This window comes from Sminthopsis crassicaudata, chromosome 3 (assembly GCF_048593235.1).
Source record: "Sminthopsis crassicaudata isolate SCR6 chromosome 3, ASM4859323v1, whole genome shotgun sequence".
In the NCBI taxonomy this organism is placed as follows: Eukaryota; Metazoa; Chordata; class Mammalia; order Dasyuromorphia; family Dasyuridae; genus Sminthopsis; species Sminthopsis crassicaudata.
Window position 1 is genome coordinate 9,874,759 of NC_133619.1, and position 6,299 is coordinate 9,881,057.

At 49.1% G+C, this 6,299-nt stretch overlaps 1 long non-coding RNA gene across 1 annotated transcript in view; it reads right to left on the reverse strand.

Annotated features, from left to right (window-relative positions):
- LOC141560172 (uncharacterized) overlaps positions 1-6,042 on the reverse strand; it is a 43,945-nt gene extending 37,903 nt beyond the window's left edge. Inside the window, exon 1 of the long non-coding RNA XR_012487644.1 lies at positions 5,205-6,042. This is a non-coding gene — a long non-coding RNA (uncharacterized LOC141560172). The remainder of the gene's footprint in view (positions 1-5,204) is intronic.
- Between the last annotated feature and the right edge of the window lie 257 nt (positions 6,043-6,299).

Below are 6,299 nucleotides of genomic sequence, written 5' to 3' on the forward strand. Positions count from 1 at the left end.
AAAACCAAACTCAAAGGCCTTTCTGTCTCATGGAAGAGGGGCTGTTAATATCAATAAATTAAGGATCTGAAATTCTTGTCCTTGGTCACAGAATACAGACCTCCCACAATTCCTGAATGCCAGAGAGCTGGCTGAGGCTCAGGGTGAGAGATGGACTTCCTCGTTACATTAGGCCCTCCTGGAGGTCAGTGACTGTTTAATGCCTTTCTTTGCATCCTTGGCACTCAGCACAGTGCCTGGCCCAGCAAGTATTTAATCAATGCTTGTTTAAGGACTAACCGCCCAGGGTCACAGAACGGGGAAATGTCAGAACTTTTGAAACCCAGTCTTTCTTCCTGCTCCTTGTCCAGCACTCTATCCACAACTGAAATTCAACCAGCCATCTCACTCCCTGAAATAACTGAAAGAACAAAACAGTTCTTCCTGGAACTTAAACAGAAGATCAATAAGAAAAAAAGTAAAAATAATGCTTAATAGCAGCAAAACTGTACACAAATGGTTTTTATCATTATTTATACATCAAGGAGAGAGCAAACAACCCAAAGACTGAACCCCCCAAATTACAGCAACAAGCCAGTAATGACTGATCAGGACATACACTAGAGATCCCAGGAAAAAACAAAAATTCTCTTGCCCCTGAAATTCGATTCAACAAGCATTTACGAAACCCCTATCGTGTGCAAGGCCCTGCACTGGGTGCCGGGGCTGCAGGCACTAAACCTCTGAACAGGAGATGCAGACACTAAACTTGATTTGATCAGGTGTTATGATTCACCTGCAAATTATTTTCTATAGATTAAAACAATAAATAATAACAGCAGCTAACATTTATAGAGCGTTTTCAAGTTTGCCAAAAGCTAAGGCCAAATTCCCTCTCAAATGATGGCAGCTACCATTTTAATTGAAACATCGAGGGAGAGTTGGAGTCTCAGATGCCATTCGATGAATCCCCTTGGTTTTATAGAAGAGGAAATTGAGGTGCAAAGAAGGGAAGTGACTTGGCCAAGATGACACAGTTAGCAGGAGAGGGATGATTTAAGCCTAGCTCCTCTGATCCCATTTCTGCATTATGTTAATGTGCCCTGCAATCTCCACCAAGCCAACTCATCTCTCTCAGCCTCCGCTTCCTCATCAGTAAAATGAGGGTAACCATGGCATCTACTTCACCAGGTTATAAGGATCAGATGGGACAATCATGTACAGGGATTCACAAACTTTAAGTGCCAGATAAATGTTAGCTATTATTCTGATTATGACTCATTATTATGATTAACATTAAGTACCCAATCATGGAACATTAAGCAATTATCTTGATGGGGTCACAGAATTGCTATTGTGTCTTCAACCTCCATTTTTCCAGGAAGCCTCTTGTTACAATTCAAATTATTTTTCCCCAATAAATTAGCATTGATTTTGTCTCCCTCTTCCACCCCGCTAAGCAAAAGCAGCAGCAGTTCCCATACTGGCCACATGCATGTCATTCTGTGCCTTTCAGTCAGGAGGTGGAGATCTCTCTCTGTAAACCCACGAGCTGACGCCTCAACCACAGGTTAAGGTTTCTAGTAGGATTCGCACCCACCCTCACTTGAGCCTTACAATCACCATGGGAGGTAGGTATTACAGATGTTACTATCCCCATTTTACAGATGAGAAAACCAAGGCTCAGGATAAGTGTTAGAGGCAGGATAGCTAGATGGGTAGAGAGAAAGAGAAGCTAGGATGGATGGATGGATAGATGAAGTTCATGGATGGACAGATAATTTCTTAAGTACTTGCCATATGCCAAGTATTTTACAAATGTGTGTGTGTATATATATGTGTGTGTGTGTGTGTGTGTGTGTGTGTGTGTGTGTGTGTGTGTGTGTGTGTGTGTGTTTATATAAACATCAATAGCAAAAGTGTCTGCCCTTGAGTTTATATTCTAATGGGAAAGAAACATCACACATACACATAGGCACCACACGACAGGCTTTCTGATGACTAGTGATGTTATATGTAGCCCCCAAGTCTTTCTTTCTATATCCCTGTCCTCAGAGGCCTTATTTACACATGAGGTAAACACTGCATGAAAGGTGCATGAGAGGCAAGATTACCTCTGGGGCAAAAGGGACTTTCTGCAGGGCTGTCCTTGACATGGGATCTGGAGCTACGAGGGGATACTGAGGAGTATCCCTCAGTGAGGTCCGCAGAATGCAAGTGATTTGCCCTGAGATTTGAACCCAAGACCTCTCTTAATCCAGTGCTCTTTCATTTCAAGGGCAGATAAATTCCACAGCTATCTCCATCCCTCCTCCCCGTGCCATTACATTCCAGCCAAACTGGCCTCCTTGCTGTTCCCAGAACAGGACATTTTATCTCTTGCCTCCACATTTTGGCATCGATCATCGCCCATATTTAGAAGACTCTTCTCTATTCCTCAGAAAGCTCATCTCAAATGCTGCCCCCTTCATGGCCCTCCTGAGCCATGGCCAATGCCCTCTCAGTTATTGTAACTGTTTGCGTTGATCATCACCTAGAAACATGCTTTAGAAGCTTCTTGAGGCTAGAGAATATCTTTCTCAAGTCTATCCCCAGAATCTAATGCAGCATTCGGCACACAGTAGGTGCTTAATAAATGTTGATTTTGTTTTTTAACAGATAAGAGTTAAAGGAAGGTATTCTGGACACAGGAACAGTAGGAGCAAAATCACAGAGATAGAAATGGACAATGTCAGTAAAGGACACCATGAATACTCCAGTTTTACTGAGGCAAAGAATAAAGAGAGAAGTAATTTAAGATTAAATCCCAGACTGAATTTTTAAATAACGGGTGCTTAATAAATGTTTGCTGCTTGATTGATGGGCAGAATGATGGGCTTTCATGTGCTCTGCAACAAGAAATCATTAAAAGCTTTAGAATAGGAATGACGTGACTAACAGAGCTAAGAATAACCTGGAAGCAGTGAAATAAATTATTAGCGGGAAGAGATGGTGGAGATGAACAAATCTGGATGAAGGGATCAGTGCAGAGATTACAGGGTCTACACATCACCAAGTACAGAGGCATCAAATTCACAGCCCACAAAACTACTCGCCAGATTAAAATGTAATTGGGAAATGTTTGACAAAATAGATAAAAACACAGCCTTGATGTTAATTTGCAGTCGCCCTCAGGGATCCCTTTCTATCCCAGTTGGCCATCGGTGATGGACCCGATCATGGGAAGGCCTCGGTAACTGATTAGATAACACTAACTGCTGTGTTTACAATGTGTGGAGGCTGCAGGCAGATGAACACTGAGGGCAGCCCAGTAACTGAGAGTAACTGAGGGTTGATGAGGTCCATGGCCAGCCCCCGGCCCACAAGGAAGTGTCAGAGGTGGGATTTGGAGATCAGTTTTCCTGTTCCGAGCACTTTATTCTTGCCAAGAACAGAAAACAAAGAATAAAAGTCAATGGCAACACCGAGATTTCAAACATGGTATAGGATGATCAAACAGGACTGGTCCCTACTCAAGTGTGATAACAGCTGCTATTCTGACCTCCACCAGCAGGGGCAGGCTAGTTGGTCAGAGGAGAGGTGTAAGAGCTCCTCCTGGGGTCCAGAAATAACCCTGGCGGTTAAAGGGGGGGGAGTGAAAAAAAAATTTTTTTTATTACATCTTTATGGATACATTTTATTTTTATACTGCCTAAGCCCCCCCACCCCCTAGGGGAAAAAAAGAGGACAAAATTTGTCAATATGTTCAAAAACTCTGGAAATGCACACAATATTGCACTCTATCCTCTAAAAGTAATTAAGGTGTCTCCTCTTTGTAATTTTGCAACTTTTCCAGGCTTCATATATTCCTATCTGTCATTCCCCACAGCACAGTAATATTTTACTCTATTCACAAACCACAACTTGCTTAGCTAGCCCCCAATGAACATGTACTTTTCTAGTTCTTTTACCACAAATATGTGTGTGTGTGTGTGTGTGTGTGTGTGTGTGTGTGTGTGTGTGTGTGTGTGTGTGTGTGTGTGTTGCAATCAATATTTCACTCTCTGTGGGCCTTCTCCTTCATTGACCGTTTTGGATAAATCCTAATTAGCAGAATCTCCGGATTAGAGGGTGAGAACACATTGGTGGCTTTGTCGGCATAATCCCAATTTGCTTCCCCAAGCCCGTGGAAGAATTCCCAGAATTACTAATGATGCAGTAATGGGCCCATCTTCCTGTAACTATCATTAAATAACGTTGGCATTTTTGTTCTTCATTTTTAAAGCAAGTTTTGGAGGCTTTGGAGAACTGAAAGTAAAACAAATGATCTGAATATTGAATGTAAAGATTCATCTCAGAAAAATAATTTACAAAGTCATCTGCAAGCCGTGTGTTTTGCTCACGTGAGGAGGAGCCGGCCAAGCCTGTGCTTGGGCAGAGTTTGCCAAGGCGGTCCTGGGCTCTGGCGGCCTGCCCCGCCCCCACCCTCAGGAGCTCACCCTTCCATCTTCCGATTTTCTCAGTCCCAATTTCTAGATGCAGGAAGTGAGAGTGAGCTCCGGCCGGATCGCCCCGTCACTCAGTCTAGGACTCCCACCTTTCTCCTGCTCTGTCCCTCCCCTCCTGCTGGGCCCCAATGTCCTTCTTGGGGTCCATTCACACAGTCCTACTGAGCATCCCGTCTCCTGGCCTCTCTCTGTGAAGGAAGCTCACTTCCCTCTGCAGACACTTCCCAGCTGGGCGAGCCTGTCACTGGGCCTCGTGCGGAAAAGGAGGGGACCTGCCCAGATTGGCCTCTCGGGTCCCTCCCAGCTCCGAGTCGGGGATGCTAAGGTACCACCCAGCAGCAGCTGGCCCAATCTCTTTGTTCCAGGAGGGGCAGGGAAAGCCATTTTGTGTAGTGGTCACTCTCCTGGGCTGACCGGACAGTGATCAGTACACAGAAGCCCGGTAGGCTGGTAGCGCCACCCAGTGCCTGCCAGAGGAACAACATGACCCATGAGCCACGGTCCCCACCATGGCCTCGGGTCACGTGATGTGTGAAATCTGAAAAATCAACAGCGGGCAGTGCCCAGAGCTCCCGAGGGCAGTGCCAGCAGAGCATGACTGGGCACCCAGGGGGTGGTGCCGGAGCACCAGCCTCCTGGAGCTGGGGCCTCCCTTCCTTCCCTGTGGCAGAGGGAGGGCGGGCGCCGTGCTCTGCCCCTCTGCCCGCGCAGAGATGGGCTCGGGTGTTCCCTACTTACCTGATGCCATAAGTGCTGCCCCGGCAGAGGGGGGGGGGGAGTCCCGGCTCCGGAGCCTTGGCTTGTGGGGCTCTCATTCCAGAGAGGGAGCAACCCCCGAGGGAGGTCCTCCGGCTGAGAGGGGCTCACCCTCCTGGAGGATTCTGCAGCTGGAAGTCAGCCCGATCTACCTCACTTGGCCCATTCTGGGATCTGAACCCAGCCCAGCCCTCTGCATCGCACGGAGCCCGTGATGTGCTCCACAACTAGCCAAGCTAGCTCCCGTTTCCCCCCTCCGTGCCCCTTCGTGTGCCGCCTCCGCCTCTGCGATGCCTTTTTTGGTTCTTACTAGTGCTCCCCTCCCCCATCAAAAAGAAAATGAACCTTCTGGCATTTTTGTGCCTAACAAGATTGATGTAATAAAGAGCCGCGTGACCTGCTGGAGAGAGCCAGCCTCCCACGGGGGGCCGCGTTCACATCTCTAACTCTCGTCTGCAGAAGGACCGCGGCCTTGGGGGCTCCTCCATCGGAGCTTTTTATTAAAGGGCTTTGGCGCAGGAGCCGCTGGGGGCCCAGGGCACAAGGAAGGGATCCTCACTTCTGCGAGGCGCGCGCTGCCCGGGGAGGAGCCGCACCTGACACGTGTCACTCAAACAGCGACGGGCCGCGGTCAGAGGGAGCTAGCGGTCGGGAAGGGGTCAGGAACACTGGCAGGGACAGGGAGGGCCGAGAGGCTGCAAAAGTCCGGGTGGGAGATGGGAAGGCCCCTGGGTCAGGGGGCAGCATCCAGTGTGGCGGCCGAGCTGGGCTAGAACAGTGCAGCTTGGGTGCCGGTGGATAATGTGCACTGGGGGCAGAGATGGGGGAGGGGCAGGGGGACGGGCCGGGTGACGGTGGGTAATGTGCACTGGGGGCAGAGCTGGGGGAGGGGCGCGGGGGGGGGGCGGGCCGGGTGACGGTGGGTAATGTGCACTGGGGGCAGAGCTGGGGGAGGGGCGGAGGGCGGGCCGGGTGACGGTGGGTAAGGTGCACTGGGGGCAGAGATGGGGGAGGGGCGGAGGGCGGGCCGGGTGACGGTGGGTAAGGTGCACTGGGGGCAGAGCTGGGGGAGGGGCA